We start from the raw sequence: 26232 nt of genomic DNA, 5'->3' as shown, positions 1-26232 counted from the left end.
CCACAGCCCAAGTTCTACGTTGGCCCCTTTCAGCCGTGGCTGCAGCATCTGGGACACAGGGTACATGTCCTTAGGCTGCACATAGCACAGGGACCCTGGGCCCAGTTCACATCATCACTTTTTCCTCCAGGGCCTCCTAGCCTGTATGGGAGGGGCTGCTGTGAAGGTCTCTGACGTGGCCTGGAGACATTTTCCCCGTGCTCTTGGGATGAACATTAGGCTCCTTGCTACTTGTGCAAATTTCTGCAACTGGCTTGAACTTCCTCTTAAAAAAATGGGATTTTCTTTTCTACTGCATCATCAGGCTGCAAAGTTTCTGAACTTTTATGCGGTTTCCCTTTGAAAATTGAATGCCTTTAACAGCACCCAAGTCACCTCTTAAATGCTTTACTGCTTAGAAATTTCCTCCACCACATATCCTAAATCATTTCTCTCAAGTTCAAAGTTTCACAAGTCTCTAGGGCAGGGACAAAATGCCACAGTCTCTTGGCTAAAACATAACAAGAGTCACCTTTGTTCCAATTCTCAACGGGTTCCTCATCTCCATCTGAGACCACCTCAGCCTGGATCTTATTTTTCAGATCACTATCAGCATTTTTGTCAAAGCCATTCAACAAGTCTCTGGGAGGTTCGAAACTTTCTCACATTTTCCTATCTTCTTCCGAGCCCTCAAAACTGTTCCAAACTCTGCCTAGTAGCCAGTTCTAAAGTTGCTTCCACATTTTTGGGCATTTTTTCAGCAATGCCTCACTCTACTGGTAACAATTTACTCACAGTCCAACATATAGAGCTGATTTTCTTTGATGTGTTAATATATTTTATTTCAGCTTTTAGTATAACCCGGACACCATTTTACATTGAAGAGCTAATTTTGTATCTTTAATTTTTCTTCTTATGACATAAGCTTTTCAGGCTTATTATAAACTCTTTATAGGCCAATGTATTTTAGCATGTGGTGGTACACCTCCCCTCTCTTTGAGAACATTAAACGGTATGAGGGGGCTTTTGGCTGTAACAGTGATTGAGGGTCCACTGGCATTTAGCACTAGGAGCTCAGGAATGCTAAACCTCTTGCAATGTGCAAGACAGTCTTGAAATTTAAAAATAATTTCTCTGCCCAAGTACATTTGTATCTCAATTGAGAATACTGAATGTGGACTGTTATAAATTATGATTTTATAACCAATCCCTTGCTAGTGAGAAGGCTAAATGGCGCAGCCACTTTGAAAACAGTTTCTCCTTGTCACACTAAAGCTAAACATAGTTTTACCATACAATAAAGCAATTTCACTTCCAGGCATTTACTCAACTGATTGAAAAACTTACATTGACACACAAAACCTACATACGACTGTTTATAGCAGCTCTTTGATAATCATCAAAAACTGAAAACAACAAAGGTGTCCGTCAGGAGGAGAATAGATAGACAAATGCTTCAATTGTACAGCAGAATACTATTAAGTGACAGAAAGGAATAAACTATCAAGCCACACGAAGGTATAAAGGAATCTCAAATGCACATTGCTAAGTGAAGAAACCAACCTGAAAAGACTACATAATTTATGATTCTATTCATAAGACATTATGGAAAGGAAAACTATAGGAACAATAAAAAGGCCAAGGCCAGTAATTTTCAAGAGTTGATAGGTGAAGCAAAGGACTTTTTTTTTTTTTTTTTAGAGAGTGAACTACTGTGTACAGTAAGGTAATAGTAGATAAATAACATAAAGCATGTATAGAAACCTATTGTAAGTATAGCATAGAGAGCAGACTTTAGTGCATGTCAACTAAAAAAATAGGAAATGAAGGATTTAAGGATAGAATGCAAACTTTGACAAAATAACCTTACTGTAGTTAAAAGTAACCTCACTGAAGAGGGTGAGAGAAATCTGTAAGACTAAAAGCAAAACAATGTATAAAAGTTTTGTATTCTAGCTGAAAAGTTGTTTCCCGCAGGGGTACAGGTTAACAATTCTGACACCAGCGTACATTTATGCTGGAATTGAATAATTAAGTAAATGGATGGAAGGCAGTGTGAGCCACGTTTCTCACTGTTTCAGGGAGAGGTTAAGACAAGCAGGAGGAGAATGTTCAACTGATCTATGTGGTAATGGAGTAGAATTGCCAACATCAGTAAGAACTCCTGTTTAGATAAATATAAATGGTTACATATAAAAATAAAGATATGTGTATACACAAAGGGTGAATATACACACATTAATGTTTTTGTATTATCATGAAAGAGGACTTAGAAGCCATGACTCTCAGTAGCAATGCGGACACCTAGCATACAGATTTCAGTTTTTGATTTGGTTCTCCAGTGAAAGAAACTATGGCTCCTTGGAGAAATGGCTGATTCTAGGACTTGGTCAAAAAATATACAGGATGAGCCTGGAGAATCTTGTAGCATCAGTAAGTATGAGAGTTCTCAGAAAAAAAAAAAAGGAGATGGGGAAGAGGAGCCCACAATATTATATCTAAAATAAAAGTCAACTGAGGCCAGGCACGATGGCTTAAGTCTGAATCCCAGCACTGTGGGAGGCCGAGGCTGGCGGATCACTTGAGGCCAGAAGTTTGAGAACAACCTGGCCAATATAGCAAAACCCTGTTTCTACTAAAAATAAAAAATTTAAAAAAAAATAGCTGGGTGTGGTGGTGCATGCCTTCAATCCCAGCTACTTGGGAGGCTGAGGCAGGAGAAGTGCTTGAGCCCAGGAGGCAGAGGTTGCAGTGAGCCAAGATTGCCCCACTGCACTCCAGCCTGGGCGACAGGGCAATACTCTGTCTCACAAAACAAAACAAAATAAAACAAACAAACAAAAAACTAACTGAGAGAGCAACAATGGCCAAAACTCAAGTTGAAAAACAAAATGAAATAGTTTGAATTATAAATCAAATTGTCTCCCCTCTCTGATTCCCAAATGTATTTCTTTTTATTATTTATATTTAACTTTTATATTTTAACATTTTTAAACCTTTATGTATATAAATATGTACGTACAGATATATATTCATATAAGTACGTATAAATAAATGATGGAATAAACTTTAAAATCACAAAGAAGAGAGATTTTTCCATGTAGAAAAGCCCCAAATAATTTATGTCGATCCCTGCTCCTTAAGTCTGGACTGTACTTAGCGACATCGTTTCCAACAGTACAGTGCAGAAAAAAGAAAAGAGAGTAACTTTAGTGAGGAATCCCGACCAACACTATTTCAGCTAGGGGAGCAAGGTCAACATCAAGAGTGATCAGTCATGGTGATAGAAGGCATCGTTCATACGATGTGATGTGAAGGACAATTTGCCTTCATGGTCTTCCTGCCCAAATCACGTAATGCAAGTCTAATAATAAGGAAAATATCAGGTAAATCCTAATTGAAGGACATTTTACAAAATACCAGACAAATACTGAAAACTCTCGAAAACTCTCTAGGTTATCAAAAATCAGAAAATCTGAACAAACTTGCACTTAATGAATAATGATATGTCCATTTTTAGCTCATAATTGTGACTCAGGTAACATATGAGGATATGTCGCTAATGGGGGAAATTGGTTGAGGGTCTATGGGAACTCTCAGTACTATTTTCATGATTTTTCTGTAAATCTAAAACTATTCTCTCTCTCTATATATATATATTTATAATATATAAAAATTATATATATAAATGTGTATATATATATATATATATATAATTTAAACTCAAGAAAGCAATATGACTTCTCTGGGTAGCATTTTGTAAATTTTGGACGATCCCTCTATTGTTCACAATAATTGGTAAGACATTATTCGAATTTAATGGGCCAAAGACAGGATTGGGCTGCCAATTGTCCTGTAATGATTAGTGTGAAACTACTAAACATACCCCTGCCCTCAACCATTTGCCCATTCATGTAGGTAAAACAAACAAACAAACAACAAAAAAACCCACTTATAATTATTTAGGAATAAAAACCCAACCTTATTTTACATGTAAGTACAAAGTAATGTTTTCATGGTTTTAATATGCAATATATGAAGATACTTCTTTTCTGTACTGAGGGAAGATTGTAAAGTATTTTGTTTGAAACTTTACTAAGACTTGCTGTTCACTCTACTGGAAAATCATGTAAAGAAAGGCATCTGTGTGAATGAAATTTGAATATCTAATACAAAACAGAAGTTAGTTCAGAAGTTAGTTTGTGTTTGTCGCTATCACATATACAACGATTCTATACTTACGCACAAACATCTAATACACTGTATCGTTCAGGGTGGTTATTTTTCAGTATTCATGTCTTAAAACATCTATTATTTGTCATAACTGCCTGTTACTTTACTTTTTTATGTTATATGAAAAATTCTACTTACTTTTTGAAAACTTGTATATAAGTAGGAAATATAACTTATCCATTATAATTCCAGATAACAAAGAAAGTATTAAACTATTTATTATAAAACAGATTTGGATCTGATTGCACTGAATACCACTAACTTTATATAATAAACTGGACTATGGACAGACACTTTGACAGCGACAACAAATTGTCTACCAAAACTGCCAACTGCTGTTCTATAGTATGCAATTGTTTCTGAGAAGTGCTTGCCCAGAATGGAACAATATTGTCAAACCCTTCCTGCTTCTAAGCAAGCTGATGTGACAGTTTTCAGCACTGTAATGTTGCAAAATGGGTAAACCTTCCCCACCTCCCCATGCCCTGGCTAGAAGTCGGGAACTTCATAGACTTGGGCATGGATCAGCTACAAGTTACAAAGAACCAAATCCCAGAATTAAGAAGTGTGAAGACTCTGACCACCAAGGTACATCTATGTTGGACTCTCCAGGAGGAAGAAATTAACTTCTATTTTGATAAGTCATTGAAATTTGGGGAATTTTGCTGTAACAATAATCTTTACCAAACTAACACACAGAATCCAAGTTTATCAATGACTAAATTGAGAAAGCCACTTACTGGGTCTTCTTTTTCTTTTTCTTTTTTTTTTCTTAATCTTTGAAAGGAAGTACAACATAATAAAAACCTTATGGGGCTATTTTGGGAATTAAGTAAGATCATAGTTAGAAAACAAGCACTCACACTTAGTAAGCCTAACTTAAGTTGCCCGGGGCACTGTCCTTTTTATTCCAATTTGTATATTTATTTACCTGCAATTTAACTTCTAACATCCAATAATGAAACCTAGATCTCAATTTCATTTAACTACATTAGTTAAATTTCATTTAACTACATTAGGTTGTAACTAAGGCTCTGAAATATGTCTGTCAAATCCCAAGATTGCCAGGTCATAAGGTCTCCTTTTGTGTTCTTTCTATTAAATGTGTCATTGGAAATGTAGATAGCCATCACTTTCTCTCTGAAATCAAGTCTCACAGAGTAGTGACTGTCGGATATTTTGCTTCACTCATTTATCAGAAAAAGTATATTGTTTATTTCGTGACCAAAATGGTAATTGTTACTAATGTGCATCACACTTTCCCCAGACTGTGGAGAATTTACATCATTCATGCAGTGTAGACGTAGAAAAGGTTCAGGGTTCAAATCCTGTTTAAATCTTTTGCATAAGCTCCCAAGGGGGCTTCCAGACTGCATTTTTGCTCATGATGAAAATACAGGCATTTGTTTAAAAATTGTGTAGAAGCTATGAATATGGAAATGATGAGGCTAATGCCAGTGGATGCGTCAGCTACTCAATGTTTCATTCAGAGCCAAGGCTCACAGACCCAGAGACCTTGCGACACACCCTTGCCTGAAATGCCATTGCTGCCTATGGGCAAGAGTCAGCAAGCACTTTCCAATAGAGTGCTTTGTTTTCAAATAATACCTATTTCAAAACTTCCCAGATGACCGATTTTGGAAGCAAACAAAGTTGCCAAAAATTAAGAAGGAGTCTGTATAGCTGGTGAAAAATCTTTAAATATTTCTAGCTGATCACAAAAAGTATTTTTCTGCACACTATGAAAACAGCAATTGCATTTATTGACATTAAAGACACGGGAAGCAAATCATTTAATTGCATATTAAGAATTTCTCAAGCACTTCAATTGATCATTTTCTCATCATCGTAACAATCTGCAATGGTGCATTGTTTCCTACAGAAATGGCTTCAAATTATTTTGGATAAAAAAAGTCTTTGAATAGTTCATCACAGTTTTGTAGGTTGTCTTCCTTTCTCCCTCCTCCCAAAACATAATTGTATATGTGTGTGTATATCTATCTATATATATAGGCAAAATATATGACATTTCAGGTAGTTTATGAACTCTTAACATCAGCACATGGACTCTAGCATCTGATCCACTGGCCTTCAGGGTAAAGGTCCACCTACCTGCCCAATCTGCTTTCAAATTCTTTTATTTGTTCCTCACCTTCCCAAGCAGACCCTTCTCACTTTGCTCGCCCTATGCCCCCTTCACCTCAAGGTGACCATGCACCACATCAGTCTCTGAACATACAGGCACATTCATGCATCTGTGCCTTTGCACATCCCATTCTCGACCTGAAAAAGACATCTTCTCACCATCATCTGATTCATTTGTTATTCTTCAATACAGTAGCTCAGATTCCTTTTCTTCCATAAAACCGTTTTCCATGTACTTTTCCTTGCTACCTTCTCTGTGCCCTGATAGCACAGTCTGTGCACCTCTGTTCAAGCACTCATCACTCTATACCATATTCATTCTGGTTCCTACCAGGCATAGAATGAATTCTATTAATATCTGTATCTCTAACCTCCAACATAAAGTGTGTTATAAATAGAGATGATCAATCAAAGTCTGTAGAATGAATGAATGAATGACGGAATGAGCTCTCTTACATTTTGAAGACAGAGGGAGCTGGCTTAAATGTGAACAATTGAAACAAATAACAGATCCCAGTATCACCAGCAAAGCCTCAGTATGCTTTACTGCAGAACAGCAAGTGCCAAGCTAATTTAATTGGGTTATTTCAGATCAAATAAGAGGCAAGGTCAAGAGAAGAGAACAGAAGCAAGCAAAGTGTCAATGTTAGACTAAAACATAGTGGCCAATAAAATCATCAGGTGAGAAATGAATGCCAATTTTCCTGGTGCTCAACCAGTCTTTGTGAGATGAAAACATGCTGCAGGCACACTCTGTTTTTTTTAAGTAAAAACAAACCTAATAAGCAGAAAGACTGAGTTGAGCCCGCAGGGGAGGAGTGGGTTGCTGGGTTGCTGTTCTCTTTAGGGTGTGGAAGCTGGGTAACAGCATATATATATATATATATATATTTTTTTTTTTTTTTTTTTTTACAGATCTCTCTCTCCAACAGAAGAGTGAAAGAGAGGACATTAGAATATAAAGATAGAGCAGATTTCCACAGCTATATCCTGCACTCCCCTTCATTAAGCCTCCAGCCCTTCCAGGCCTGGTGTGAACCTATATCTTTTAGCCCACTTCCCATGTCAAATGCTGATGAAGAGGGAATCAGGAGGCCTGAATTCCAATATGTGCTGTAACTTACCTGCTTGTGGAATGCTTGGTATGTTACACTTGCTATCCTCAATTGCTTTATCAGGCTGGGCCATCATGTCTCTCTCACTGGACTGAAAGAGGGAGAAAACAGGAAGCTCTGTGCACTTCTGGAGAGTGCCTCTTTCCTCCCGGGCAAAAGCTGAATTCTATTAATATTTATATTTCTAACCTCTAACATAAAGTCTGGTATACATAGAGATGATCAATGATAGTCTGTAGAATGTACATTTATTGTATTGTGTACTGCCGAGTCCATGTATGTACCCTTCATAAAAATAGGAGCTCTTTGAAGGCTGGAACCAATTTTTACTTAATTTTACTTTCTAAGAGCCTGGAATATAATAGATAATAAATGCTCACTGAAATGAAAAAAGAGGTATTCAGTGAACACCCAGTATAAAAATAAATTATTTACTATGATAGTTCCTGAAGATTACAAGATACAAAGCACAGTTTATTGATGTCTAAGAAGATTGGCATCTTCCTATGTAGACAAAGGAGGCTACCTGGAAGGCATTAGCAAGCAATATGATATGGCATATCAATAAGTCCTTGTCTTAGCACAGGCTGCTCTAAAAAATACCATAAACTGGATATCTTAAACAACACAAATTTATTTCTCACAGTTCTGGAAGCTAGAAGGTTAAGGACAAAGTGCCAGCATTGTTAGGGTCCAGGTGAGTTCCTCATTTCTGGTTTATAGACACCCATCCTGTGTGTGCTTATATGACAGAGAGAGGGATAGCTAACTTTCTAGCATCTTCTTATAAGAGCACTAATCCCATTCACAATGATTCTAGTTTCATGAACTAATTATCTCCCAAAGACCACACCTCCTAATATCCTCACATCGTGATGAAGGTCTCAACATATGAATTTCTGGAGAGAGACACAAATATTCAGTCTATAGCAGTTCTAATGATATTTGTTAAAGTATAATAATTGGGCAAAGTGGAATTTCAGTCCTTGGTTCATACATATCTTTTCAAATACCTTTTTAGGTCAATGAAAAATACCTTCCAATGACAAAATATTTCTAAATTTATCAAATATGTTATTCTTCCACTTCATTAGGTAAATTATATGAATGTGACTTTAATCCACTGGATGGAAGTTCTTTGAATTCCAGACACAAATACAGAAGCACAGTTACTAGTTTAATTGAAACATCTGTTTTCAACTTCCTGAAAGGAACAGAAGAGGTTGCCAATGTACATACATATTTGAAGCAGGGCTTGTATTGCACACATGGATACAATATGCATTTGTAAAAATTTTCCAATTGGTCTAATATCCCATTCAGGAAAAAGATGATGAAAGAATGTGATATAGGAAAATGAGTAAGTCCTGCAACCCCCTTCTAGGAATTCAAGTTTCTAAGACACAGCAGTTTCAAGTTTCTAAGATCACTGCTTAATGGTCAGTGTAAACCAGTTGCTGGCCATGTGACCAAATGTTTACCTATGGGTAATGTTTCTCCTTGAATAACCCCATTTCTCAGAAAGGAACAAAAGTCTCTAATTCAAGTGGATGGATAAGTTTGGATATAACGTTCCATAGTTCCAAATTCTGGCCTATTTTCTTTTACTAATTTGTTCAATGACTTTGACAAAGCACCTCATCATTTCATCATTCTGGATCTCAGTTTTTCCGTCTGCAAATTGAAAATCGCTAACAGGAACTGGGTCAAGATCGCTGGACTCTAGATCTCTTGAAGTGATAATAGTCTTTAAATCAATAAGCAGGTAGCCAATCTCTAAAGAATTGAGAATGCAACCCACATTTCCTAAACAATACCCTAATTGTCTTAACAAGTAAATCACCTGGCACTTATTACAATCTCTACATTTTGGGTAGAGATTGATAGATACAGGGACAGGGAAAAGCCAAAACTCTTTTCTGACCTGAAGAAAATAAAGCAAAAGAAATACAAAATGAAAGCATCCTAAGAATTTATGTTGGATCTTAACCCTGGTCATATTAATCCACTGAGCAATAGGACAGACCAAAAAGGATCTGAGCCTAGCACCTCACCTTGGCTCTCAGAATGACATGTCATCAAGAACACTGTCAGAATTAAGTAATTAGTTAATACAGGTAACCGTGATATGGTTTGACTCTGTGTCCGCACCTAAATCTCATCTCAATTTGTAATCCCCACGTGTTGAGGGTGAGACCTGGTGGGAGGTGATTGGATTATGGCGTCAGTTTTCCCCACGCTCTTCTTGTGATAATGAGGGAGTTCTCAGGAACTCTGATGGTTTTAAAAGTGGCAGTTTCCTCTGTTCTTTCTTTCTCTTCTGCCAGCTTGTGAAGAAGGTGCCTGCTTCCCTTTCACCTTCCACTATGATTGTAAGTTTCCTGAGGACTCCCAGCCATGTTGAACTGTGAGTCAATTAAATCTCCTTTCTTTATAAATTACCCAGTCTCAGGTAGTATCTTTACAGCAATGTGAGAATAGACTATTACAACATGTTACTTAACTTGTGTGAGTTTTAGTTTTCTTGTTTACATTAAAGGGAAAATAATGACTATTCTCTTGTTAAGTATTAAATAAAACTAGTAAGAGAAGGATCTAGCATAATACCTACAGAGCATGGTAGATTAAAAATATAGTTGTTTTTTTTTTACCATACTACAGAATTGCCTCTGCAAAACAATTCCTTTTAATGAAATGTGACCTAATATCACTCTGCTTTCTAGATCTTTATAGCTGCCTTTTTTTTTTTTGCTGTGCCTACTGTTAGCACCAGGTACATAGGTTTGCTTGAACTCTCCTAGCCATACTTTAAAATCCAAAAATCATATCCTTAACATGGGGTCCTGAGATCTATTTCTTTGTATTTTCATTCATCTCTGGCCCCGGGGCCACTCACTTATAGGCATCTGATTTTCTCTAAGCCCTCTGATGTTGTTCAGGAAAGGACATACTTCAGGAGAGACAATTGAGGTGAGAAAATGGCAAGATATTTTTTCCTGAAAGGTCATGGAAGAAAATGTACAGACCAGTTTGTGGCGTGACTGACCCACTGAGGCGAGCAGAGGTGGCACCTGGTCCACCACCTTGGAGGGACGTAGATGCCCTGGGTGGGTATAGGGAGGTGGAGGTGGGGAAGACAGAGTGGCAGTGCTCAAGCTTCATACCCCTCTTCAAAGCACTGGAAACCCGCAGAGTACCCGGAAACAGATTCCTCCAAGATCTCTGTCTCCTCACTAACATTTTTGCCAAGCATTCAAAGGAACTAAAAGCTTGTGATCCAAGTCGGAGGCTTACAAACTCCCTTCAATTTCTGGTAGACCTTTGAAGGAAATGGACACAAACATATTCTGAAAAACTCCAAAGCACAGGAATAAAAAAGAGAGTGAAAGTTATGAGGAGGATGATTTCGACTCCACCTAACAGAAGTTTCACACAGAGCTGTCTGCAGTGTGGTAGATACATTGAGGAGCTGTTTAGTACAATGTAATTACTCATCAGCTTAGCCCAGAAGCTGACAATCAAATTAAAATATCACATAAAGCTTGAAACAGATTTCTGATTGGTACTTGGCAACTTTGAGTTTCTAATGTTCTTGGTTTTTTTCTAAAATGAACATACAATAGCCAAATAGGTATTAGGAGTCTTTATTCTTTCTTCGCACACTCTTTCCAGGTGATATATATTTTCAGAGTTTCAGCAACCCACAGATCTCTTACTCCTCTGTTGTCCCTGGAATTTAGACCTGTGTTTCCAAAGCTCGTGAGGCATCTCCACAAAGGAGTCCCACAGGCATTGCAAACAACATACTCAAAATTAAAATGAGAAGAATTACTTAATGGGTAGATTACACCTTATTTGGATAATGGTTACACTAAAGCCCAGACTTCATGACTATGTAATATATCTATGCCACAAAACTGTGCTTATACTTCTCAAATTTACACAAATGAAAGAGAGAGAGAGAGAGACTAATGCTGAGAATGACTCCTGCATTTCCATTCCTTTTTAGCAGAATCGAAGGAACAAAAGACTGTATTTCCCAGACTTCTTTAAAACGACCATTACAGATGTGAAAATGGTGCAAATTTGGTAGCATGGCATTTCTAGAGATATACAGAAAAGGGCATTTGTCTTTCTCCCTTCTGAAGTTGTCCTTAGGTACCTCAGTTTACAGCCAGCTTCTTCTAGGAATTTTGCAGGAACCTAATTATCTTTATTAAATCCTGCTTTGTTTTAACTAGATAGTGTGGATCCTTTTTTTTTTCTGCAATTAAACTCTGACCAATACAATATTAAGTTAATACTTCATACTACTTCTAAATCTGCTTCTTTTAATGTCTTCCTTGCCTTGCTAAATGGTACCACCAAACACAGACAACCAGTCATATAACTGGGATATTAACTTTCAAGAATCAAATCTGACTCCATCTTCTCTATGAAAACCTTTCCTTATTGATCTCGAGAAAGGATGTGACCATTCCTTGTGTGTGTGTGTGTGTGTGTGTGTGTTTGCCAGACTTGTACCATAGTGTTATAATTTTACTAATCTGTTCTCATGTACCTTTTTCTGTGTTACTATAAGGGAGTAGATTTATTAAATTTATTAAAATATTAAGGCTCAAGGACATATTTTTATAACGTGGGGTCATAGGACCCCTGAAAATCACTGTATACTTTTGTGCATACAATGTGTTTTTTTTCTCAGAAGAAATAGTCCATACATTTCACTGACTGTAGTTTGGCTGAATGAATAAAACTAATTTTAAGCATAAAAATGTAATTAACGCCTGGCTAATAGCAAGTCATGTACTTCAAAGTTACCACAAAGAGGATACATTGACATGGAAAGGTTCTCCTCACACAGTTGTCCCTCATTACAGCATTGTTCATGGGCTTGTTAAACATTTGTCTCCTGATACAGAAACTGAGCTGCGGGAGGGCAAAGAGTGAGATACCCACTGTCTTCTGTGTATCTGGCACAAGGTGTGGCAAATACTAAATGGTTTTGACGAAATGAATGAACACATTCTCTGAAATACCACCTGCATTCATCAATCAAGGTTTTCTTGAGAGTAATTACAAAATTTGAATTAAAAAACGTCAATGTAATGCGAGTATATTTATGATGGGCAGCTTCACAGACAGTTTTCAATAATCCCAACCTTCTACTGTTTACCCTCTTAAGTATACACTGAACATGATGAGGAAAATAACTTGCTTTTAATGAACAGAGTATGGCAAAGTGATGAAGTGCCACTTTTATGGTGAGGTAATAAAAGATCATGGTTTTCTGGTGTTCTCCCTGGCTTCTCCCACAGGCTGGTTGTGGGAAAGATGACATGACATGGCAAGGAACTGAGGGAAGCTTCTGTCCAACAGCCAGCAAGGGATTGAGTACCTCAGGCTTATAGTCCTGAAGGAACCAAATCCTGCCAACAGCCATGGGGTGAGCTTGGAAGCAGATCCTACCCCAACTGAACCTTGAGATGACCATGGGCCTGGTTGAGTCCTTGATTGCAGGCTTGAAAAAGAACCCAAAGCAGAGGACCCAGCTAAACCATTTCCAGATTTCTGACTTGCAGAGTCTATGAGATAATACATGTTTGTTTTCTAAGCCACTGAACTTGGGAGTAATTTCTTCACTATGTAACTAATACAGTGTTTCTATATTTTGCACATAATTAAAAAATAAAAATAGGAAAAAGAATATACAGGCAAATACTATTGCCATGATAGATTGTTTTTGCTCTGACATGCAAATCATGCCATATAGATCTAGTGTGTGTGGAAGTGCATGCAATAGAAGCATGGCATAGTGGAAAGAATTGATTTTTTTAGAATGAGTTTGTTCGACTTTTGGCAAATTTCCACATGAGTTCCTATGCCTATTCTGTCTTTCACAGCTCTAATAATTAATTGTGGGGGAGCATGATAATTCTTGCATCCTAGATTTCTTAAAATGTTAAAGCTCAAGGAAAGATTGTTTTTATAACCTGGGGTCACAGGACCCCTGAAAATCGCTGCATATTTTTGTGCATAGATGTGCTTTCCCTCTGAACAAATAGTTCATACATTTCACTAAATACTCAAAGAATTCTGTATTCCCATAGCGTATTTTAAAATATTGATTCATTCTAATCCTTTTATATGGAAAAACCAATTCTTAAGGAGAAATAATTTATATCATTTCTAGCTAGTTATGCAGCTCATTAGTATCAGATACAAGGAAATGCAAGTCTTCAAATTAGTTACTGCTCCTGCCATTTCCTTAGGTTTTCGGTTTGCATGTTTTTTTACTATACTCTCTCAACTTGTAAAGGTTAGAAGGCACACACAATATCGTTACTGTTATCTAATTAATCTGGTAAATAATTTTTCATTCAACCACATGTTTACTGAGTTCCTTTTATGTACCAGACACAGTTCTAGGTGCTGAGAATACAACAGGAAACAAAATTCATTTTCTGTCCATGTATGGCTTAAATTATAGTGAGGGTAACTGTATGAGTTCATTTTTACACTGCTATAAAGAACTGCCCAAGAATGGATAATTTATAAAGGAAAGCAGTTTAGTTGACTCACAGTTCAGCATGACCCAGGAGGCCTAGGAAACTTACAATCATGGTGGAAGGTGAAGGGGAAGAAAGGCATCTTGTTCACAAGGCGACAGGAAGAAGTGCTGAGTGAAGAGGAAAGAGACCCTTATAGAACTATCAGATATTGTGAGAAGAAATATCACCGGAACAGCAAGGGGGAAACCATTCCCACCATTCAATTACTGCGCCTGGTCTCTCTCTCCCTTGATATGTGGGGATTGTGGGGATTATGAAGATTATAATTCAAGATGAGGGCCGGGCGCAGTGGCTCAAGCCTGTAATCCCAGCACTTTGGGAGGCCGAGACGGGCAGATCACGAGGTTAGGAGATCGAGACCATCCTGGCTAACATGGTGAAACCTCCTCTCTACTAAAAAATACAAAATATTAGCCGGGCGTGGTGGCGGGCGCCTGTAGTCCCAGCTGCTCCGGAGGCTGAAGCAGGAGAATGGCGTGAACCCGGGAGGCGGAGCTTGCAGTGAGCTGAGATCCGGCCACTGCACTCCAGCCTGGGCAACAGAGCAAGATTCCATCTCAAAAAAAATAAATAAATAAATAAATAATTCAAGATGAGATTTGGGTGGCGACACAAAGTCTATCATTAATAGAAACAGAAAAATTCATAAGCGATAGATAATTTAACTGTCGATGATACTTTGTCATTTGTGTCATCTTACATGTGGCTGCTCTTCTTCATGGGCTAAGAGTTACCTTTTATTTCTCTGACTCTTAAAAACCAGGAAAAGGTTTTGTACCAGAAAGACTCCCTGAAATCATGCTGTTCCTATATTTACAGTGGAAATGCCCAGTGTCCACAGTGCCCTAAAGAGAGCAGAGAAATTAGCTTTTATAGGAAATGACATTTGGAATATGAGATTTAATTCAACAGAATACAATTATCTCTTTGAAACAGTGACCAAGAAAAATCAATTCCATTCATAATATTTTTATTTGCTGTCTGTTTTAGCATTCTCCTTAATCACTTGCTCAGACAAAAACAAGTCTCCTGAAAAAGTAAAGATTCAAACGGGTAGGTGTGGCCTCCTGAAAATTACCAAGAAAATAAAATTTTACAAACTATCTACACCAATAAGGACGAATTACATCTGTTAATGCCTGTTTAAAAATAGACTGTTTGAAAGTGACTTTCTTTTTATCAAATAGTCAATGAAAGTCAAGAGAAATACAGTTTTTCCAGTTAAGATTTTGAAATAAAAGTGGTGGCACATGAAAAATGGATTAAGGAGGTTAAAGAGTTTATGTGGCAAAAATGCAAATATTTAAATTTAAGAAAATTAAGATGAGGAGAAGATATTGTGATCAAGCAGTGTAGGAAATAAAAAATTAGGTCTATGGGTGGATATTAGATTAAAAACAATGTTAAAATAAATAAATACAAGCCCTACTAATTTGTCTATGATATTGAAACAGGGAATTATCTTTAATTTTAGTAGAAATAACATACCAATATAAATTGCAGATAGTCTAATAAGATAAAAGGAAGAAATCTAATATTTAGTGCTGGAGTAATTTCCTATTATATGGCATAGAATAAAGTAATAAGTTATCACAGACAACACATTTTTTATCTCAAAATTCAGTTTCCAGTACTTGAAAAGACTTGGAGACAATATCCTTTAATAGAGGATGACGATAATGGCTTGCAAAAAAGAAAATATAATATAAGAGTCTGCAAAGAAGTCATGAATAAAACCTCCATGAGGAGTATGATAATGAAATTGAACACAATTGGAAATTCAGATAGAAAAGAAAATCTTTGTAGTAATTTTTTCTGTATATTCCTTATCATTGTGCCTTCTAAATCTATCAAAAGAAATTTTAAATCTCATATTTGTGCTGTAAGAGCTAAAATTTCAAATTGATAAAGGTGTATTACATTGGTAACTTAAATGTCATAAGCAGCATCTCCATGAGTGATATGATACTCCAAAATAGTCAATAACTTCATGAGTATCCAGTGACAACTAAATAAAAATTTGTTTCCAATACACAAGTTTAATTTCTGAAAAAATAGAATGCGTATTATAATTTTACAAAACACATTTTGTATTTATATCTAAAAAATGAATTAGGTCCTAGGCTATACACTTATAAATACATATTTCACTTACATTATTGCCTAGCAGGATATCTTTGATGTTTGAGCTCTGTTCACTAAGTGAAATACAAAAGTTCTCTCCTTTTTGCGTTATTTCAGGAACATTTGTTATTTCAAGAAAACCATCAGAATCAGAATTTTAATAATTAGCTTTTTAATAATAATCTTTAGTACTGTATAAAGAAAAAGAAGTAAGGTTGTTATTCATAACTCCCTAAAATAATACAGAATTTTTTTTTCTTTTTTTTTAGACGGAGTCTCGCTCTGTCACCCAGGCTGGAGTGCACTGGCGCGATCTCGGCTCACTGCAAGCTCTGTGTCCCTTGTTCATGCCTTTCTCCTGCCTCAGCCTCCTGAGTAGCTGAGACTACAAGTGCCCACCACCATGCCTGGCTAATTTTTTTTTGTATTTTTAGTAGAGACAGGGTTTCAAGGTGTTAGCCAGGATGGTCTTGATCTCCTGACCTCATGATCCGCCCATCTTAGCCTTCCAAAGTGCAGGGATTACAGGCGTGAGCCACCGCACCTGGCCAGAATTTTGCTTTTTTTTTTAAGTAACCTTTAGGAATAAAGCTAATAACCACAGTGATGATTTATTACATAAATAGATACAATTTATAAACTGACATTATTTTACTTAAAAATTATTATTGTTGTTATTTAGAGACAAGCTCTCTCTGTTGTCCGGGCTGGAGTGCAGTGCTGTGCTCATTGCTCACTGCAGCCTTAGACTTGGGGCTCAAGACATTCTACCTCCTCAGCCTGTGAGTGGCTAGGGATATAAGCACATGCCACCATGTTCTGCTAATGTTTTTATTTTTTGTAGAGATGAGGTCTCACTACGTTGCCCAGGCTGCTCTCAAACTCCTGGCCTCAAGTGATCCTCTTGCTTTGGCCTCCAAAAGTGTGGGATTACAGCCACAAACCACTGCACCTGGCCATGATTTATTTTTTTATTGACAAATAAAAATTATTGAATATATTTATGGTGTATAACATGATGTTTTGAAATACATATGCCTTGTAGAATGTCTAAGTCAACCTGATTAACTTGATATACATGCATTATGTCCCATATTTATCATTTTTTTGTGTTGAGAACACTTAAAATCTACTCTCAGCAGTTCTCAAGTATACAATAAATTAACTATAGTCACCATGTTGAACTTTTCCCTCCTAACTGGAACTTTTTGATACTCGTGAGCCTGGTTTTTTCTTTCTCTTCCCTTTGTTGCAATGTCACACTTGTTATTGGTCAGAGGATACAAATGTCTTCTCCTCATCATTGTGACAAGGGGAATTAAAAAAAAAATTCTGAAAACCCTCCATTTATTATTATTTTATTAACCTCTAGGGGGCAGAAACACTCAAAGGAGAACTGCTGCCCGCAGAATCAACATTGAATGAAATAATACAAGAAAAAAACAAACAACCCCATCAAAAAGTGGGGAAAGGATATGAACAGACATTTCTCAAAAGAAGACATCCATACAGCCAACAGACACATGAAAAAATGCTCATCATCACTGGCCATCAGAGAAATGCAAATCAAAACCACAATGAGATACCATCTCACACCAGTTAGAATGGCAATCATTAAGAAGTCAGGAAACAACAGGTGTTGGAGAGGATGTGGAGAAATAGGAACACTTTTACACTGTTGGTGGGATTGTAAACTAGTTCAACCATTATGGAAAACAGTATGGCGATTCCTCAAGGATCTAGAACTAGATGTACCATATGACCCAGCCATCCCACTACTGGGTATATACCCAAAGGATTATAAATTACTCTACTACAAAGACACATGCACACGTATGTTTATTGCGGCACTATTCACAATAGCAAAGACTTGGAATCAACCCAAATGTCCATCTGTGACAGACTGGATTAAGAAAATGTGGCACATATACACCATGGAATACTATGCAGCCATCAAAAAGGATGAGTTTGCGTCCTTTGTAGGGACATGGATGCAGCTGGAAACCATCATTCTTAGCAAACTATCACAAGAAGAGAAAACCAAACACCGCATGTTCTCACTCATAGGTGGGAACTGAACAATGAGATCACTTGGACTCGGGAAGGGGAACATCACACACTGGGGCCTATCATGGGGAGGGGGGATGAGGGAGGGATTGCATTGGGGAGTTATACATGATATAAACGTCATGCACATGTACCCTAGAACTTAAAGTATAATAAAAAATAAAAATAAATAAAAATAAATAAAAAATAAAAGATTCTAAAAAAAAATAAAAAAATAAAAAAAAAAAAGGAAAACCCAGAAAAAAAAATAAAATAAAATAAAATAAAATAAAATAAAAAAAATAATGATTCTCATGGCTTCTATTAACATGTAAATAAATGATTCTTAAATCTAGAGCTCCAGCTCACATTATATTCCTGGTCTTGTGACTCATAAATCTTATTAAACACAGGTATGTGTCATTTTTTTTCACTCCACCTCGTTGCAATTCACAGATATTGTGTGTTTTACAGATTCAAGGTTTGTGGCAGCCCTCTGTTGAGTAAGTCTATTGGAATCATTTTTCAAAGAGCATATGCTCACTGTATGTCCTCTGTGTACATTTGATAATTCCCTCAGTATTTCAGACTTTATTGTTATTAATATATCTCTTGTGATCTGTAATAACTGATCTTTGATATTACTATTATAATTGTTTTTGGGCACCATGAAGCATGTACATATAAGATATCAAATATAATTAATAAACGTTGTACATGTTCTGACTGCTCCATTTACCAGCTATTTCCCATCTCTCTCCCTTTCCTCTGGTCTCCCTATTCCCTGAGACACAACAATATTGATATTAGGCCAATGAATAACCCTGCAATGGCTTTTAAATGTTTAAGTGAAAGGAAAAGCCAAAAATCTCTCACTTTAAATCAAAAGCTAGAAATGATTAAGCTTAGTAAGGTAGGCATGTTAAATGCTGAAATAAGTCAAAAGCTAGGCCTCTTGTGTCAAACCACTGGCCAAGTTGTGAATGCATAGGAAAAGTTTTTGAAGGAAAAGAAAAGTGCTATCAACTACACAAATGAAAAGAAAGCCAAACAGCCTTATTGCTGATAGGGCAAACGTTTTAGTGGTCTGGATGGAAGATCAAAGCAGCCACAATATTCTCTTAAGTCAAAGCCTAATCCACAGCAAGACCCTAATTATTTTCAATTCCATAAAGGCTGAGAGAGGTGAGGCAGCTGCAGAAGAAAAGTTGGAAGCTAGCAGAAGTTGGTTCATGACATTTAAGGAAAGAGATCATCTTCATAAGAGTGCAAGGTGAAGCAGCAAGTGCTAAGGTAGAAGCTGCAGCAAGTTATCCAGAAGATCTAGCTAAGATCATTGATGAAGGTGGCCACACTAAAAAACAAATTGTCAGTGTAGATGAAACATCCTTCTGTTGGATAAAGATGCCATCTAGGACTTTCATAGCTAGTGAGGAAGCGTCAATGACTGGCTTCAGAGTCCCCAAAGACAGGCTGACCCTCTTGTTAGGAGCTAATGTAGCTGATGACTTTAAGTTGAAGCCAGTGCTCATTTACCATTCAAAAAATTCTAGGGCCCTTAAGAATTATGCTAAATCTCCTCGGCCTGTGCTCTATAAATGGAACAACAAAGCCTGGATGACAGAATGTTTGTTTACAACATGATTTGCTCAATATTTTAAGACCACTGTTGAGACCTACTACTAAAAAGTACTTTAAAAATATTCCTGCTCATTGACAAAGCACCTAGTCACCCAAGAACTCTGATGGGGATGCACAAGGAGATGAATATTGTTTTCGTGCCTGCTAACACAACATCCATTCCGCAGTCCATAGATTAACAAGACATTTCAACTTTCAAGTCTTATTATTTAGGAAATACATTCATTCAGCTTTAGCTCCAATAGATAGTGTTTTCTGTGATGAATATGGGAAAAGTACATTGAAAGCCTTCCGGAAAGGAATCACCATTCTAGAAGCCATTAGGAACGTTTGTGATTAATGGAGATGACGGGGGTCAAAATATCAGTATTAACAGGAGTTTGGAAGAAGTTGATTTCAAACCTCATGGACGACTTTGAGGTGTTCAAGTTTTCACTGGAAGAAGTCACTGCAGAAGTATAAATAGCAAGAAAACTAGAATTTGAAGTGGAGCCTGAAGATTTCACTGAATTGCTGCAATTTCCTGAGAAAACATAAATAGATGAAGGAGTTTATTTTTATAGGTGAGCAAAGAAAGCGGTTCCTTGAGGTAAAATCTACTCCTGGCGAAGATGCTGTGAAAATTATGAAATGACAAAAAAGGATTTAGAATATTACATAAACTTAGTGGGCATAGCAATGGCAGGTTTAGAGAATATTTATTCCACTTTTGAAAGAAATTTTACCCTGGATACAATACTGTTAGACAAAATTGCATACTACACAGAAATCTTTCATGAAAAGAAGAGTTAATTGATGCAGCAAACTTCACTGTTTTATTTTAAGCATTTGCTAAAGCCGCCCTGACCTTCAACAACCTTCACCCTAATAAGTCAACAGCCATTAACATCAAGGCAACACCCTCCATCAGCAACAAGATTACCATCTGAAAACTCAGATGCTTGGAGGCATTTTTTTTTTTTAGCAATCAAGTAGTTTTAAATTAACATATGTGAATTATTTTCAGACATAATGGTATTGCACACAGAGGAGTACACTATAGCATAAACATAAATTCTATATATACTGGGAAACAAAACAGAAATTTCTGTTACTTGCTTGGTTGCAATCATCACTCTGTATTGTGGTCTGGGCCCAAATCCACAATTTTGAGGTATGCCTGTATATATCTATTGATTTCTAATCTATCTATTTACAAATCCAGTTAGGACCTCATATTCATTATGTCTCAAACAAAGCATTTTCTTCAGTTTGGTTAAAGTTTTGAGTAGCCTGCTTCTCCTCTTTTGTTTCATGCTTCAAAAAATGCTGCTGTCACCTTCCATCCAGTTCCCCAAACCAGGTCGCAAGAAATTGTATTTAATTTAACCCTCTTTCTTGCTTTTTTTTCCCCGTTATCTTTGTTGAGGTTTAATTGACAAAAAGTGTACCTATTTAAGGTGTACAACGTGATATTTTGATATATATATACATCACGAAACAATCACCACAATGTAGCTAATTAGCATATCCAGAACCTCGAACAGTTACCTTTTGATGATGAGAACACTTAGGATCTACCCACGTAGGAAACTTCAAGTGTACAATACGATATTGTTAACTATAGTCACCATGCTGTAAGCACAGTAGATGTCCATGTCTTGCTCTTTACATTTGGTCAAGTCTCTCAGTTTTATTAGGGTCGTTTGAATGTACCTTATCTAAATCTCTATCAAAACACCTCATTTCCCCCATTTACTTTTCCACTATCAAAGTTCAGGCTATTATTATTCGAACCCTGGTCAGTTTTAAAACCTCCAGGGTTATCACCATTCCTTTGGTTTTGCCCCTGCTGTCCCCACACAAATCCCTTTTTCTCTGGCCAGAGTAATGCTTTTTCTAAACACAAATGTACTGTTTAAGTATACCCCTTTTTTAGTAAACCATTTAATGGTATCCAAATGCCTTTCAGATCAATTACATAACATGTACTCTATTCAGAGCTCTTGCACACATTGGTTGTTACCTTTCTATGTGAATTCTCCTCATTTTTATTCTATTTTTTCCATGTTTCAACCACTCTGAACTTCTTCTAGTTCATCAGTTATGGCATGGTGTCTCAGTCTGAGTTTATCCAAAAGCAGACCTTGAGACAAAGATTTACTTGCATGTGGTCTTGGTCCATCTGGTTTCTTAAAACAAATTACCATGAACTGTTTAGCTTATAAACAACAGAACTTGTCACAGTTCTGGAAGCCGGGAAGTCCAACAGCAATATACCAGCAGATTTGTTGTCTGGTGATGACCCATTTTATGGTAAAAAAAGAACCCAGCAACTTCCCACCGTGTCCCCACATGGTAGATAGAATGGACAAGGGAGTTATCTGAAGCCTCTTTTATAAGGGCATTCATCTCACTTAAGGCGACTGGTTATTTCCCCAAATCTTCACCTTCTAATACCATGACCTTGGGGATTGAGGTTTCAGTTTATAAATTTTGGGAGACAAAAACATTCAGACCATCACACATAAATTTTAATTGGGAGTTGATGTCGGTACGGTAATAGGAAAATGAGACAAAGAAGGAAAGCAGTCAGTAATGGATGGATTAGTGAACATGTTACCACTGTTGGTTTTGAAAACTTAACCTAACTGTGGAGCTCTGGGGTCCAGTGTAGAACATGTGCATTTGAGTTGTCCAGTCTCAGAGGCAAGAGAGCCAGGATATCCATACACTAAATCCTGGGAGGGGGTTTAGTTTATTGGTATTTCCAGCCATTTGCTCATAGGCGGAACAGATTCCAGCAACCAGAGATAGTCTCCAGGGAGAAAGATACAGGCTTAGATGCTTGAAAAAGTATTTCAGGCCATGGAAATTGTAAGAACTCAGGGGATATTGATGGAGGATTCACATAGTCAGCTACATAACATTTTCATGCCTCTGTTTCTTCCTAAGGCTATCCCATTTGCTTGGGTACTATCTTGCGCATGCCTTTGATACCCAACTAATTGCTTATTCTTCCTTTGTTAGTTTGGACATAAATTATTCTTTATGCTTTCTTTGGCCTCCCAAATCTGTGCTAGTCACCTCTTCTGGTGACTAGCACAGATTTGGAAAGAAGATATATGCCCTTTTTTCCACTATCTTAGTTAGAATTTATTACACTAACAGGTTAGTGAAGAGAATGTCATAAGTAGATACACATAAACATATTGTCATAGAGTTACTGGAAGTGGACAGGTTGTTTATGATTAGAAATATCCAAAAAAGCTCACTGGGAGGCACAATATTTAAACCGATCCTTGGGAATAAAAAATAAACTTTTAACAAAGACACTGAGGTAGTTCAGGCTTATTGGTGAAATGTTAGAGCAGTATGACTGGGATACAGCCGTCATAACAAAATGTAGAGGGAGACCCAGTTCCTAATACCAGCATGATAATGTGAGCCTACAAGCCATATCAGATTTGGGCCATGTAAATATTTGATGAGAGAAATTGATGAGTACAACAGCAAAACAATGACAAAGTCACACACATGCATACACAGCAAAGATACCATGTATCTTCATTGTCCTAAACACGCTAAGGAAATTTTAGGTGCAGAATTGACCTTTTTAGTTATATGACTGCTTATTATTCTTCATCCGACAAACTGTCCAATGACTTTAAAAGTGAAATGACTTTAAAGAGCAAAAAGATTTTGTTCTATACAAACGCATTGGGAATTACTTATTGTAGGTCTATATTAGCTCAACTGTTTCAGGCTTTCAGGAATCACTAAACATTAACACATAAAGATCTTATGGTCTCTGATTTATAAAACATAATATTTCATCATATACTTCTACACTGAATGTTTAATTATATTTATTATGAAAATATATGACTTTGTGTAATTAAAATCATTGTATGTGTATGGTAGAAATGTAATTATAACAATTATATTACATAAAGAGAAATAGTATAAAAAAGAGAAAATTCGGTATTTTTGCTCAAACAAATTAAATTTTGCAACTATATGTGATACATAATTACTAGTTACTCTTAAAAGCTTTTATTGACAATGTATGTCTCAAAATAGAATGTAGCCCAAAACTCTAGCCTAGATTGAAGTGTGGTTGTTTTAAGACTTAGAGAGGAAGAACCAAAAATAATGTTGACCTCTTGCCATGCAGTAGAATTAAGTAGAACACATGTGAGTCTCAGGACGTACCTCAGAGCTGAGAGAAATACAGGTTCAAAAACACATGTGAAGTAAACATTGCATTTAACAAAAACGGTGATGGTTTGCACAGCAGTTTGCAAGAAGTGCTTCAGCAGAAGACTGGTTGATGGCTGGGCAGTCAGGTGGATTCAGAGTATAGCTAGACTTCTCTGGAAATTATCAGCATTTTCTTTGCAAGGGAGCTTGATATTCTGGGTTTTATACTTAAACTTACTGAGAAATAAGTCCCTGAAGATACGTATTCAGAAAAAAGTCAAAGAAGTAAAACTCACCTTCTACATTTGATGTAGAACCCGCAGATTATTATTGGATTCTTTCATTATTTGTTTATAATATGTGGTCTTAGATTATCAATTGATTTATTTTTATGAATTTACTTATTCATAATAGATAGCCTTGATTTTTCCAAGAAATATGTAAAACAACTTAAATCACTAACGTATATGAAAATTTGAAATAAGAAAGTTTTAGAGAGGGAAATTCAGAGGAAATTTAGCCAAACTAACTTCTCTAGAAGATCAGAAGTTTTTACTACAACCAAAGAGTGCTTTTAATCTTTGCGCCCAGGTAGCTAAATCAGAATAACATTCAAAACTGTGTGATCCTCAGCAATTTAGTCAAAGTCTTTAAGAATCAGCTTTTAAAGTATGAAAATGGAGTTAATAAAACATCCGTACCACATCTGGTAGTTGTGAGGATAAAATGAGAATGTGTGAATCTTGGCACATTCCATGGGAAATAACAAAAGCTCAAATATGAGCCTACTTCTTCCTCCTTCTGCTGTTTTTCCTTCTCTACTTCCTCCTGCTACTCCTCCTCTGCCTCTTTTTAGCCCATCTTCGTTTTCCTCTTCCCAAATTCTTTTATTATTAACAAAATTTAGTTTTCCTTGGGAGGCCACGGTGGATGGATCATGTGGTCAAGAGATCGAGACCATCCTGGCCAACGTGGTGAAACCCCCTGTCTCTACTAAACATACAAAAATTAGCTAGGGGTGGTAGCACATGCCTGTAGTCCCAGTTACTGCGGCGGCTGAGGCAGGAGAATCACTTGAACCTGGGAGGTGGAGGTTGCAGGGAGCGGAGATCAAGCCATTGCACTCCAGTTTGGCAACAGAGCAAGACTCTGCCTCGAAATAATAATAATAATAATTTTCCAGTAAGAAATGAAAAGAAAATATTCATTTAGGGCATATTTTAAATCAATTACTATCTAGACACTAGAGACACACCAATAGTAAGGTCTCTATTTTTATGGAGTTTATAGTCTTCCTTATAACAAAAGTCATAGTATTGTTTACAAACACTTTGTGAGGACTGTATAAGTTAATGATTGTGCAAGGAATAGCACAATACCTGACTGTTGTTATTATTATTAATAACATAAACCTTATCATAATTATCAATATTATACTAGCATTAGTAATTATAGTAATAATAGTTGTAGTTACAGTTGAAGTGATCACAGTTGTCATTATATTCATTGTAATAGTCATTGTCATCATCTTGGGGGTCTTTCTAATATCAACGACATGAATATTATACCACTGTATATTTCAGGAATGACTAAAGAGTTAATTGTAGACAAAGTATTTCACACAACTCTGATAATGCTTAGATAATAACTAACTCCAATGGAAAATTCCGAGTACTAAGCCACTGCCATATGATACTCTTGAGTTTTCACAAGTGGGCACCATTCATGATCTAAATTCTGAAGACTCCCAACAAGAAGGACATATGGGTCACCAGAATGTGTGTGTGTGTTTCCTTAACTTTGTATAACCAAGGAAACAGAAGCTTCCTTTACTCCCTGAAAACAGTGATAAGAAGTTGGCCTACATGTGTTATTCCAATAACAACTTATTTCTGATTATAATTATTTTTCTCTTTTACTGATGGCAAATATATTTCCCACATAACGTTGATTCTCAATTTCCTTTATACATGATTCCCCCAAATTTAGCTGAGACTGGTTTCTTTGGAAATATCAGTGTCACTAGTTCCCTATGCTCTGTCAAAATGAAACAATAACAAAAATGACTACTGAACAAATATTCAATATACTATGTATGAGATATATATATACATATTATATATCCACCCCCATGATCCAAATGCCTCCCACCAGGCCCCACCTCCAGCCCTGGGGATTATAATTCAACATAAGAT

This window comes from Trachypithecus francoisi, unplaced genomic scaffold (assembly GCF_009764315.1).
Source record: "Trachypithecus francoisi isolate TF-2019V2 unplaced genomic scaffold, Tfra_2.0 Lachesis_group17, whole genome shotgun sequence".
Taxonomy (NCBI): domain Eukaryota; kingdom Metazoa; phylum Chordata; class Mammalia; order Primates; family Cercopithecidae; genus Trachypithecus; species Trachypithecus francoisi.
This window is presented reverse-complemented; position numbering follows the sequence as displayed.